At 40.7% G+C, this 14,201-nt stretch overlaps 1 pseudogene; it reads right to left on the bottom strand.

Moving 5' to 3' along the window:
* Window positions 1–5,094: 5,094 nt before the first annotated feature.
* On the bottom strand, window positions 5,095–11,112 carry LOC113922206 (annotated as a pseudogene).
* Window positions 11,113–14,201: the final 3,089 nt, after the last annotated feature.

Genomic DNA, 14,201 nt, shown 5'->3' with positions numbered 1-14,201 from the left:
GAGAGTGTGATTCATAGTCTTTGGTTCATATTAAGACCCTAAAAAGAAATGTGTTGTTAGATGCCCCACCCAAGCCATTCTTGTAGGCTAGCGGTTTTTAATCTTGTCTGTACATTAGAATCATCTGGGGAGCTTTTAAGACATACTATGCCAAGTTCCCTTTCCAGACCAATTAATCAGAAAGGGCTGGGCATAGTTATTTTTAAAAAGCTACCCAGATGATTCTAATATGCAGTCAGGGCTGAGAACCACTGACCTAGGCACTGTTTTGAATTTAGGAAATCTATTCTTTCACCTGAGTGGCCTGGATAATTCCTGTGAAGGAGGAGCAAGCTGTTAAAGTGCTTCTTGAAAGATAATAGCTAAGAATGAAAGCTTCATTGCAAGCTTAGCACAAAGCATTTTAGAGAAAGCTGCTGTTTTGGTAAATCGGTTTCAGATTGTTAGGAATATCTTAAAGTAACCTTTCTGAAATTCTAAACCTCTGAATTTATCACATCATTCATGCAGATCGGTGCGGCCAATGTGATTTGAAGTGAAATGTGATTTTTCAGGCTTTAAATTGCAGTAAGCTGGTGAAATTGTTGACACTGTTACTGTGACCCATAAGTACTTTTCAGATACCTGCAGACTGAGATTTCTGAGGAAGAGCTAGGGCTTGAGAGGATGGAGGGGGTGGGTACAAAACCAGAACCCAAGTCAGGCTTCACTGCATTCAGTAATGCCTTGTCAGGGTGACAGGATCCTCAGCTGAGAAAGCTGTTCCATTTAGCACGAGTGAATAAGCCCACTAACTTTTATTTTATTTTTTAAAGATTTTACTTATTTGAGAGAGAGAGCATGAGCAGAGGGATGAGCTGAGGGATGGGCAGAGGGAGAAGGACCAGCAGACTCCCCGCTGGGCAGGGAGTCTGACACAGGGCCCCATCCCAGGGTCCTGGGATCATGACATGAGCCAAAGGCAGATGCTTAACTGACTGAGCCACCCAGGCGCCCCACACCCACCAACTCTTAAATAAATAAACAAAAACCCCAAACTGTCTTTCAGTGGAGATTTTAAAATAAAAGTGCGCCATACATCTTTTCTTTCTATTCTTAGATGCTTTGTTCATTCATCTCCAACCCAGAAAGTTCCTGGTTTATCTAAGATCCCTGCTGAGCTTTCTTTCAGTCTGGCTTTTCAGCCAGGTTGAATATATTTGAAAAGGGAAAAAACAATGAGAGACCAAGGCATTTATAAAGAGTCAATCTAGGAGCTAGCCAGGATTAATACCCTAAACTGAATCTGATCCTTGCTGGTTCTATCTGAAGATATGCTAGCATTTATTCCTAAATTATATATTATATTTTTGAATTAATAATTGTAAGTTAAAAACAGACTCTGGACTAATGAGTAAAAAGACCAGTGCCCGAGGGATTAAAAAAAGTCTTAAAAAAATGATTTCTTTGAGAGCGTGGGGAGGGGCAGAGGGAGAGAATCTTCAAGCAGAGTCCCTGCTGACCCATGAAATCATGACCTGAGCCAAAACCAAGAGTCTGGTACTTAATCAACTGAGCCCCCCGGTGTCCCCTGGGCCCCCGCCCCAGATCGTTGTTAGAAAATGAGTTTTCCCAGCTTTTAGGATCGAAGGAATTCCAGTAGTCCTTGAGATTCCTTAGGGATTTTCAGTGTTTTAGATAGCCAATAAAACTTAAGCTTAGCTCACCAGAAGACTAAAATATTAAATTTCTTTATTTCTGGCTTGAATGTTATCAACAAAGTTCTGATTCTCTCATCTAATTATAAATTCTGATCAGTAGTTAAGTGCGTAATTAAAAATAGGAACATTGGGGGCACCTGGGTGTCTCAGTTGTTAAGCGTCTGCCTTTGGCTCAGGTCATGATCCCAGGTTCCTGGGTTTGAGCCCCACATCGGGCTCCCTGCTCAGTGGGAAGCCTGCTTCTTCCTCTCCCACTCCCCCTGCTTGTGTTCCCTCTCTCGCTGTGACTCTCTCTGTCAAATAAATAAAATCTAAAAAAAAATTATTCAATAAGCACAGTTGTAAAATATTTCAAAATGAAAGATCTAGGGGATCATAATGGATAGCGTTACTGATGAGGATAGATTGGGAAGTATTGCTTTAGAGCTGGGGAACCAATGAGTTATATTTTGGTATGTTATCTATGATATGAGTAATGGACCCTAGCAACTTTTTCCCCCATAGTTCATACTGTGAATGTAAAAGTGGAAATCTTAAACTTGATCATAGTGAAGAAACTTTATAGCTAGAATGTCTTATTACTATTACAGAAAAATATAATTAAATTGCCTTGATAGGACTTTTTGGTGAAGATGAGTGAATTTGTTACCAAGGTTTTTGAAAGGTTGATTTATTCAGTATAAATATTTAGGCCAGGGTACTGATTTTCTTTTTACCCCATGTCTGTATAGATTCTTCACATTCAGCAACTTTGATTTGTGTGTGTGTGGTGGGGCACAGGACTATTACATAGTCAAGATCATGCCTCTCCTAAAGCATCTTATAGTTTATTAATAGTAAATCAGAATGAAGGGATGTTAAATGGAGACATAAACCACCTGTTATGGGAGTATGGAAGGAATAGTTAAGACTTTGGGGAATCTAGGCAGGCTTTGAGGCAATAACTTTGAAACTTTGCTTTTTTTAAAAAACTAAGTATTTTCTGTAAGTTTTTTTTGAAGCTTTGACCAAATGTTATGTCAAAGGCCAAAAAAAAAGTGATATTTTAGTTACTGTTGTGCCTTCTTTTAAGGGGCTCAGAACTTTTTTTTTTTTAATATTATTCGAGAGCGAGAGAGAGGAGGGGGGGAGAGTCTTAAGCACTGAGCGTGGAGCCCAACTCTGGGCTTGATCTCACCACCCTGAGACCACGACCTGAGTCGAAACCAGGAGTTGGACGTTTAAGTGGCTGCACCACCCAGGTACCCCTCAAAACTTCTTAAAGTGAGCTATGAGTAGATCTGGCATCCATATTTTGAATGACTACTGCCTAATTATTGATGTTTTATCCCTTAAGACTAGGATGGCCCACTTGTCTTTTTGTTTATCTCAGGAAAATTAACATTCCCCCTTTCATGCTCAAGAGTATCCTGGTTTGAAGGAAAAGTTATGTAGTCACCCCAATTTTTTTAAAGATTTTATTTATTTATTTAATAGAGAGAGAGACAGCGAGAGAGGGAACACAAGCAGGGGGAGAGGGAGAAACAGGCTTCCCGCTGAGCAGGGAGCCCCATGCGGGGCTCGATCCCATGACCTGAGCTGAAGGCAGTCGCCTAACCAACTAAGCCACCCAGGTGCCCCTGTAGTCACCCCAATTAAGATTACATGGCTTTTTAGGGGAAGATTCCATATACTGAATATATGAGAGAGGAAGACATCTTTATCTTTTTGGGCCGTTTTTCCTAACCTTTTAATTTTCATATACTTTGGTATATTAATATACCAAAGTGTAATTAAAAAAATTCAAGGGTGCCTGGGTGGCTCAGTTGGTTAAGCGACTGTCTTCGGCTCGGGTCATGATCCTGGAGTCCCGGGATCAAGTCCCACTTGGGCCCCCCACTCAGCGGTGTGTCTCCTTCTCCCTCTGACCCTCTTCCTCTCGTGCTCTCATTCTCTCTCTCTCAAATAAGTAAATAAAATCTTTAAAAAAATATAAAAAATTCAAAATATGTGTAAGACCTTAGTCAAGAGATAAAAATCTTGTTTATATTATGTAAATCTAAGGAAGCAAGTCAGTAGCCCTCCTTTGTACAAAGTATACTAGAATGTGTTAGATACTAAAAGTATCTAGTTTTTCTCCCTTCTGTTTTCTGCTTTAATTGAAGGGGGAAAAAACAGGTCATTTGAAAAGGATCTAGAAAATACTTAGGTAGGGATAAGACTTCTTTTTTTTTTTAAGATTTTATTTATTTATTTGACAGAGAGATCGCGGGAGCAGGAACACAAGCAGGGGGAGTGGGAGAGGGAGAAGCAGGCTTCCTGCTGAGCAGGGAGCCCGATGTCCGATGCGGGGCTGAATCCCAGGATGCTGGGATCATGACCTGAGCCGAAGGCAGACGCTTAACGACTGAGCCACCCAGGCGCCCCGGGATAAGACTTCTAAGGGCAAAAAATATCCATTTGGTTATAACTTCTACTTTTAATTATAAGTCTAAATATACCTGAACCAATTGGTAAACTAGCAACAAACCAAGGTCATTATTTTAAAATTAGCTAGCTGAAAAATAAAATTACAGCTTAAGAGGAACAAATTTTGGCCTGTTATAAATTGGGTCTCGGTTCAGTTTAAGTACCAAGTATGTGAATATCTACTACATGCATAGCACCAGGCTAGTGGTATATGGTATAGCAAATATAAAGAAGCATGTGATTCTGACTAATCTTGGGAAGGTTTGTGGTATGATTGAGGCTGGATGCCTGGAAGATTTAAATGTGGTGAGGATTAAGAATTAAAAAAAAAACTTAAAACCCCCACAAAACTAGAAAGGGCTTTCAATGATTGAAGGGCTAAGGGATGACATTTTAAAATGAACAGAGTAAAAAGAATAAGGTGTATTTAAGATGGGAGTAAACGGACTTCTAAGAGTTAAGAAGGGAGATTTGGAGACATGCTCCAAACTCAGCTTGTCATAAAAGCTGTAGCTTTTGTTCTGTTCTGTTTTTTAAAGTAAGCTCCACACCCAACATGGGGTTTGAACTCACGACCCCGAGGTCAAGAGTCACATGGTCTACTGACTGTGCCAGCCAGGTGCCCCCCAAAACTGTATCTTTTAAGCATGGAAGATTTGTACAAAACTGATTGAAGAAGGTTGATCTGATGGTCATATAGTACAAGACTTGGAGTAGGAGAAAAATAATTGGAGGATAAAGAACCTCCAACAGAATAGCATAGCACACATGATAGCTGTATTTCTTCTACTAATAAGGGAAATAGGCAAATAAGCCTTCTAGCCTTTTGGTTGACAAATGAGGATGTGAAAACAAGGAAGAATAAAAATATCCAATGAAGCTTGTCATAGGAAAAATATTCTTTATTTAAATAAATAAAAACATGTTAAGATGCCAACAATGATGGAGTTGTTACCTAACACAGTTAAGATTTCCCCAAAGTTTAAGAAAAGACAATAAATTTTCTTTCTGCTGGCTCTTTAATCCATAGCTTCTCCATCAGTTTTTCTGACCTATGGGTAGAAAAAGAACATTAAGGTAATGTCATTTTGAAAGTGTTTTTATGGAAGACCTAACCTTGATGTGCATTAGTTGCATTTCAAATAGAGTTCTAGATAGCTTTTTCTCCACAGTCTGACTTAAAGCCACTGGGACTTTCCCTGCTTTCTATTATGGGGGAAGAAGGACTTAGAATAGAAAATAGGTTTAATTTTTTATTTATTTATATTTTTTAAAGATTATTTATTTGACAGAGAGAGACACAGCAAGAGAAGGAACACAAGTAGAGAGAGTGGGAGAGAGAGAAGCAGTTTCTCCGCTGAGCGGGGAGCCTGATGCGGGGCTTGATCCCAGGACCCTAGGATCATGACCTGAGCCGAAGGCAGACGCTTAACTGACTGAGCCACCCAGGCACCCCAATAGGTTTATTTTTTTAAAGAATAAAAGTTTGTCTAAGAATCTTTGAAGATTTAGAATACATTAGTGGTATTAGTTAAAACTATGTTAAAAAACTATGTTTAAAAAAGTTACTCTACCTTTTCTCCAGGACTTATAGTTGTTAGGATGTTTGTCATCCATAGTCTCTTTTTTTATGTCTCTTGAGTCACTGTAGATGACGATCAAAAAGGGAAAGTTAGTTGAAGACCAGAACTAGAGATTTAGTCTAGATAACCAGTTCTAGGAGATTTAAATTACTTTATCAAAAATGGTTGATATTATTAAAGGTCAGAGTAGGAATTATTGATTTTGTGCAAGCTTCTGTATTATATAGTTCCTTTGTACTTCCTGTCTCCCTGGGTAACTCCATTGATAGCTTCTCTAACTCTTAGATGTTCCCTTCAAGTTTGTTAGGTTGAGGATCCTTGTTAGTTTATTTCATGTATAGTGTACTAATTATTTATTTTTTATTTTATTTTATTTTTTTTAAAAGATTTTATTTATTTGAGAGAGAGAGAGAATGAGAGACAGAGAGCACGAGAGGGAAGAGGGTCAGAGGGAGAAGCAGACCCCTAGCTGAGCAGGGAGCCCGACGCGGGACTCGATCCTGGGACTCCAGGATCATGACCTGAGCCGAAGGCAGTTGCTTAACCAACTGAGCCACCCAGGCGCCCTATTTTTTATTTTTTTTAAAAGGGAAGTTTTTTTTTTTTTTAAAGATTTTATTTATTTATTTGAGAGAGAGAGTGAGAGAGAGAGAGAGCACATGAGAGGGGGGAGGGTCAGAGGGAGAAGCAGACTCCCCGCTGGGCAGGGAGCGTGATGCGGGACTCGATCCAGGGACTCCAGGATCATGACCTGAGCCGAAGGCAGTCGCTCAACCAACTGAGCCACCCAGGTGCCCTAGTGTACTAATTATTTTCCCTTCCAAATTTTAGGAATTGGTTTTTTATTCCTTGAAAATCTTACATAGAATTGAGAACCTTGTGTAGTCAAGTCCTTAATGGATTAAAGTCCTAAGTGAGACTTAGGGAGGGAATGGAAGTACTCAGAGCCCATGAGTACAGATCTTTCAAAATTCATAATTGAAGTTTAGGCATTTGCCATGCCTCTGACCTAGTGGCCAGCTCACTTTAAAAGTCAAATTTAGGGCGCCTGGGTGGCTCAGTTGGTTGGGCAACTGCCTTCGGCTCGGGTCATGATCCTGGAGTCCTGGGATCGAGTCCCACATCGGGCTCCCTGCTCAGCAGGGAGTCTGCTTCTCCCTCTGACCCTCTTCCCTCTTGTGCTCTCTATCTCTCATTCTCTCTTTCAAATAAATAAATAAAAATCTTTAAAAAAAAAATAAAAGTCAAATTTAAAGGTATTTTGCTCTCTAGTCCAATAACTTCTATAAGATGATTTACCTTACCTTTCACAGATCAGCATTTTTGGAGCAAATGTCTTAAGAACAAATGAAGGAGAATGATGAGTGTTATCTAGAAAGAAAGAGAGGATGGAGACATGATACAAGGACTAAGCATTTTTATATTGTTGCAGAGAAAGCCACTGGCGGCAGAGATTTGAATCTCCCTTCCATTGCTGTTGCTGGGAATTGGCTGCTTTGCCAGGGACTGCATTCTTACCAACTTGACTTAGGTATTGTCATATGACTAGTTTTTGCCAATGGAATGTGACTGGAAGTATTTTCTTCGGGGCCAAGATGCTTAAGGGGCACCTGTACCTCCATTCTCTTTTTGTGGCAGTGTGGAAGGTGACAGTCACAAGATGAAAAGAGCCTGTGTTCTCAAGCCATGATCCCCGTTGAATACTTGCATTGGGCTTTTATACAAGGAAACATCTGTTGTATTAAACCATGATATCAATACAATTTGAACTTTTTCTGTTAAAGGAACTTGCATTACTCTATTATATTCTCTTTTATACTGTGCTACATTTTATTTTTTATTTTATTTTTTAAAGATTTATTTATTTGAGAGAGCGAGAATGAGAGAGAGAGGGGGAAGAGAGAGAAAGAGTACATGAGAGGGGGTTGGGTCAGAGGGAGAAGCAGGCTCCTCGCTGAGCAGGGAGCCCCATGCGGGACTCCATCCCGGGACTCAAGGACCATGACCCGAGCCGAAGGCAGTCGCTTAACCAACTGAGCCACCCACGTGCCCCTTATTTTATTTTTTAAAAACAAACATTTTTTTAAGATTTTTATTTTATTTATTTATTTATTTATTTATTTATTTATTTTTAAAGATTTTATTTGTTTATTCATGAGAGACACAGAGAGAGAGAGGCAGAGGGAGAAGCAGGCTCCCAAGGAGCAGGGAGCCCGATGCGGGACCCGATCCCAGGACTCTGGGATCATGACCTGAGCTGAAGGCAGATGCTTAACCATCTGAGCCACCCAGGCACCCTTAAGATTTTTATTTATTTGACACACAGAGAGAGAGAACACAAGCAGGGGGAGAAGGCAGAGGGAGAGGGAAGAGAAGCAGGCTCCCTACTGAGCAGGCAGCCTGATGTGGGGCTCGATCCCAGGATCCCAGGATCATGACCTGAGCCAAAGGCAGTCACTTAACCAACTGAGCCACCCAGGTGCCCTAACGTGCTACATTTTAGAGAAAGGATATCACTTGAGATAGGATAAACCCAAACCTTTCAGAATACAAGTTTCAATTTATACCAAATACTTTTGTTCTGTGGAAAGTGACCAGATATTGGTAAGATAAGATTCTTTAAACTGTTATAAGTGATTTTAGGTTTTAATTAGACTCCTTTTTGCTGGTTGCCTCTTCAGAGACAGATGAAATTCTCAGATTTGTTGGATTGTTTTGAAGGATTTTGTGGGAGGAGTATTAAGACTTAATTTATCCAGGACTACAGTACTTAATTAGCTACGAAGGACTTGGGGTCCCAGCCTTCATTTATGACTGTTCACTGATTCACCCTTGCTCACCTATGTTCCAGACATCAGGGTCAAGGATCTGATTGGCAGTATTAGAAAGTTTTTCATTTGGTTCCAAACTTGGAGAAATAACCTTTGGAAGATTAAATGGCTCTGAAATAAAGGAGACCAGAAGTTATAGAAGCAGAGTAGAAACTTCCTTTTGTTTTTCATTCCTCTCATTTGGCTAAGACTTCCATGGTTATGAAATATGGAGGGTAGGGGGCAATAGCCCTTGATGTCACTTATCTGCCCCCTCAAATTAAAAAAAAAATGTACCATCATCTATAGCAGTTCTATTGACACAGTTAGCCTCATGATTGAGGCTTGAGCCTTTTGATTGGGACCACATGGCAAGCATTATATTTGCAGTTAGCCATCTTTTTAGCTATCTTTGGATTTTTCTAAAAGAGAAAAAACTCTCGTTAAGTGGCCATTATACAATGCCTGTATTCCACCCTCCATTCCTTTCTGGAAATGCTTAAGACAAACCATTTCCAACATTAAGAACTGCTAAGTGCTATGTATGGTCAGAAGCTTGTTCTTAAAACAAAGCAAAACAAAAACAACAACAAAAAAACCTTTAACTTTTTATGTTTTGAGTCTATTTTTCTTGCTCCAGTGACTTAACTTTTTTTTTTAAGATTTTATTTATTTATTTGAGAGAGAGAATGAGAGAGAGAGAACATGAGAGGGGGGAGGGTCAGAGGGAGAAGCAGACACCCTGATGAGCAGGGAGCCTGATGTGGGACTCAATCCTGGGACTCCAGAATCATGACCTGAGCCAAAGGCAGTTGCTTAACCAACTGAACCACCCAGGTGCCCCCCCTTTTTTTATTAATCAGGAAAACTTACCTTTCTACATGATGCCAGATGGTATTGTAACCTGCTGGCTGGCATCCTGTGGTTTGGGTCATAAGGACATATTTCTAAGGCTTCTGGCTCCATGAGGCCTAAATCGTAGGAACCATGGGTTGGCAAAGAAAGTATTGACATTTAAGATCAGGTAGTTTTGACATAGGCCTACATTCTGTTCTCAAAAGAATAGTGAGAGATGTGGGTATCTTGCTATGAAAGTTTGTGATGACTAAAGCAATAGCCTAGTCAGGTAATAGGAGAACTTCACTGCTTATATGCCTTGGAAAACCAAAAATTAACATTGTACATATATTAGCCTGTACATATAGGTGGTTTTGAATAGAATTCTTTGCCCTCAAATAGAGTATTAAACAGGCAGGACTCCTTGGAAAGCTCACAGTACTGGGGTATGATGAAGTTTAACACCATCAGCTTGAGTGTTGAGAAAGCAAGGCTGGGGCAGCTGGTTCCTTTACTGTTCAGCATTGCTCCCTCCCATCTCTTTGCCAAATCTATCTAAATTAAGCTCTTTGTTAGAGAAGGATGCTACTTGTCAGATCAGCACAGCCACTTTTGGGGAGAGGGGATCAGAAGAATGAACAGTACCATGTTCAAGTTCAGGCCACTTTATAATTATCTGAGAATGCCAGTCTGAAATCTCTAAAGTTGTAGGTATTAACATATGAAGACTCCTAGAAGTGAACTAAGAATATACCATCTCAAATCTGCCACATTTTACTGCCAATAGGAGGCCTACTTTCCCTTATGGCTAGCTGTCTTTAGCTATCCTAGCAGATATTCACTTCAAGGATTCCCAAGTTTCCAGGCAACAGCTACAACTGAGATTTCTGCAAAGCAGGGACGCATAGTCTGATGGGGGGAAAAGATCAAGGCAGACTGGCATGAGCAGGAAGGATAGAAAAGTGCCTAGAATAGCCCGTTTCAATTCTGCTTTGCATCATGCCTAGGGCATAGACAAAGGGCACAGAGCGAGACTGTTAAATGTCAGATTTTCCTGAGGGCATTTAGATGATTAAGTCCAGGGATTTAGACTCAGGTACCTTTCAGGAATATAAGTCAGGGTGGCTCTTTAAAGCTTACACTGCATATTAATGATAATACTAGAGCCACAAACACTTATTATAAAGTGAATTGGCTTTCTGGAAAATAAAGGTTGCAGTATAACCCAATGTTGTGTGGTTATCTTTAGATTCTTAAAGATAATAGAAGAAGAGCTTTGATACTATGCCTAATTATTGATAGCTGAATATCCCATGTTGGGAGGCCAAGATAATAATGGAGCCCATTTGGTTTAATACATGTTAGACTTGGCAAGAGGATTCCAGCTTTGATGCTACCTTGACAGTTAAACCGAGTCTAAAGGCTCTTGAGACCTATCTTATTCTTGAAGCAGTGTCTCTCAAGAATCTGAAGGGGAGTGTCTGAATCTGAAGAGGCAAACAATCCTTCTGTAGGTCAAAACAAGGCAAATAGCTGAAGTTTGGGGAGAGGGAAAGCAAAGTACCTTTGTCAAGTGATGTGAATCAACTTTCTGTTCAAGCTACTCAATTCCTCTTCTCCCAGCATATGGTCTATGGTTTCTCAGAGGTTTGGAAGTTTTTGATGTCATAGTTAAGTCTCAAAGAGGTGGATTTCAATCTTGATTGTGCAGGAGAATCACTGAGTAGTTTTAAAGTGACAGATCTTCCAGAACTATTGAATCAGAATCTTCTCAAATGGGGTCTGGCTAACTGTGGCTTTAAAGGAGTTCCCCAGGGGATTCTAATTTGTAGCCAGGGTTACAAGACCCTGCTCTGAGGTAATTAAGCCATCCTCAGGAGGGTTCTTCCGGTTTCCAGGAGGAACTACTGCATGATCTTTCCAGTGAAGTTTCTCTAAAGACTACTAGTTGGAATGATCAGTCCCATCTTTAAACCTGGCCTTTTTCTTTATGGGGTGCCAAGTAGAATTTCACAAAAGTGACATAAGCTCACTACATGCTAAAAAACCCAAAATTTTACTTTCTTTTTGGCATTCTCAATCCAGCATACCAGCCCTTGAGCCGAATGTTTACAAACACCATATCATCTAACCACTTCTATAGGTATATGAGAGATTACCACTGTTTTATAGATTTGGAAACCAACTCAGTGGTGATAGATACCCTAAAGTTACAAAGCTAGTACATGTTTGGGTGACATGATTAATATTATTTGAGGTAATACATGTAAAGCCCTTAAAGTACGTGGTACATAGTAAATAACTAGGTCATCATGTCACATGTCGTAACTTATTTAATACACGCAATATCTGCATGCGATAGGAACGATTCTCAATATCCTCTGCACTTTGCAGGCAGGGAAACTGGATCAGAGCTGCTAAATGATAGAGTTGGGATGTGGCCTCAAGCTTTCTGGCTCCAGACCTGCGCTCTTTGCCTCTAAGTCATAAGGCTTAGTCCACTGGACTCAACAATATTCAAGACCCAAATTCTGTCTGATGCCAAAATGTAGGCTTTTCTCATATACCAAGTACAAGGAAACAAGTGTTTCCAGGCTCCAGCAATCTCACAGTTCAGCTGAGGTGGCAGGATAATATGAAATAGGCGTATCAAGGTGGGACCTAATTTAGATGTGAGATACATGGTAGAGACCAAGTACTGTTGGAGTGCAGCAAGGGCTCGACTTAGGACTCTTTGAGCCAGATCCAGAAGATTGACTAGGATTTGGGTCAGCTAGAGGGAAAGCATACATACTTAAGTGAGAAAGGCAGAAATGAACATGGCACATGCGCAGTAGACTACTAGGTTGGGGAGTATATATATTAGGGAACACTGATCTAGTTTGTTCCTGTTCCCTAATATATATTCCCCAACCTAGCAGGGAATATTAGGGAACAGGAACAAACTAGATCAGCTTTGTAGGGAGAGTCTTCAACAAAATTTTCAGGAGGATAAGAAATGTGAGTGAAAAAGATCCAGTAGAACTATACTAACCTGTTAAGAAGGCTGCGGCTGTACTAGGGCTCAGCTTCCTAGGAGCTGGTGCCTAACTGCCTGCTCTTAATCTCCCCCATCAATGTGAAAGACCAATAGAAATCCCGCAAATGCCTGTAGTAGAACCTGGGTTTCTTTGATAACAGCAGGTGATTCAAATCTTTGGGGCCAATAGTACCTTTGCCAGACCTCTAACCTTCTAGGGACTCTATCCAGTAAATAAATTGAAAGGCAGATTCTATTTTCCGAAAGTGTAAAGTTTCCATTAGAGATGTTTGAAATTTCATGTGTTAAGCACTGCCATCTTTAAAAAATATATTCTCTTGGGAACAAACATATTAAGTTTATGTATTTAAGCTTATTTAAGTTTCTGTATATAATAATGCTAATCAGCTCCCCCCCATCCCTCCACCCCAGGGTTTACTGGGATAATGTAAGAGCCCTGGATATGGAAAATGAGAATGGTTGAAAAGCGGAGAAAAGGTATTAGAAAGGAAGTACATATAAAGACAAATCAATGTAGAATTTTTCTGAGGACCTTCTGCTTCTTGCCTTGAAAGAAACTTGAAAGTGAGTCTGTTTTCTTGAATTAGGGAGCTAAGGCCAGATTGGAATGGCAATAATAGTGTAGTGCTAAAATTCATTCAGTCCCCTAAGATTTAAAGTCTATTAGGGTGCTTGGGTGGCTCAGTCATTAAGTGTCTGCCTTAGGCTCAAGTCGTGGTCCCGGGGTCCTGGGGTTGAGCCCCGCATCGGGCTCCCTGCTCAGCGGAAAGCCTGCTTCTCCCTCTCCCACTCCGCCTGCTTGTGTTCCCTCTTTCGCTCTCTGTCAAATAAATAAATAAAATCTTTAAAAAAAATAAAGTCTACTAATAATTTCCTCTTGTTAATCTCAGTTAATTTGATTCTTCATGGGGCCTATTTCCCAAGTTAGTCTTTTTTTTTTAAGATTTTATTTATTTATTTGACTGAGAGAGATATAGCAAGAGAGGGAACACAAGCAGGGGGAATGGGAGAGGGAGAAGCAGGCTTCCCGCCGAGCAGGGAGCCCGATGCAGGGCTCGATCCCAGGACCCTGGGATCATGACCTGAGCCTAAGGCAGACACTTAATGGCTGAGCCACCCAGGTGCCCCTTCGCAAGTTAGTCTTGATAATTCAACAAATAAATCAGCATATTTACTGAGTGGTTACTGGGTCCAAGAGATTAGTGTTTCTCAACATGTATCCGACAGAACATTTGTCTCAAAACCTTCCAGGGTACTTACAAATGCAGATTTCTAGGCCCAACTGCAGACTTCCTAATCCTGAATCTCAGGGGATAGGGATTGATCTCAATTTCCTAAGCATCTTTAAGAAGGTGGACTAGAGGGGTGCCTGGTGGTTCAGTCAGTTAAGTGTCTGCCTTCCGCTCAGGCTCAGGTCATGATCTCAGGGTCCTGGGATTGAGCCCCACATCTGGCTCCCTGCTCAGCGGGGAGTCTGTTTCTCCCTCTCCCTCTGCCCCCCTCCCTCCTGTTCGTGCTCTCTCTCTCAAATTTAAAAAAAAAAATCTTAAAAAAAAGAACTATTGTACTAGAGCTGTGGTTCTCAAACTTGAGAAGGCATTGGCATTACCTGGAAGGCTTTTGGAAACAGAGTGCTGGACCCTACCCCAGAGTTTTGGAGTTAGTCGGTCTGGGGTGGGTCCTGAGAATTTGCATGTCTAACAAGTTTCAAGGTGATGCTGATATGACTACACTTTAAGAATCACTGTACTAGGGCACCTGGGTGGCTCAGATGGTTAAGCGT

This window comes from Zalophus californianus, chromosome 9, assembly GCF_009762305.2.
Source record: "Zalophus californianus isolate mZalCal1 chromosome 9, mZalCal1.pri.v2, whole genome shotgun sequence".
Lineage (NCBI taxonomy): Eukaryota > Metazoa > Chordata > Mammalia > Carnivora > Otariidae > Zalophus > Zalophus californianus.
Note: the sequence above shows the minus strand (reverse complement) of the source record. Positions and strands in the feature narration are given on the sequence as shown.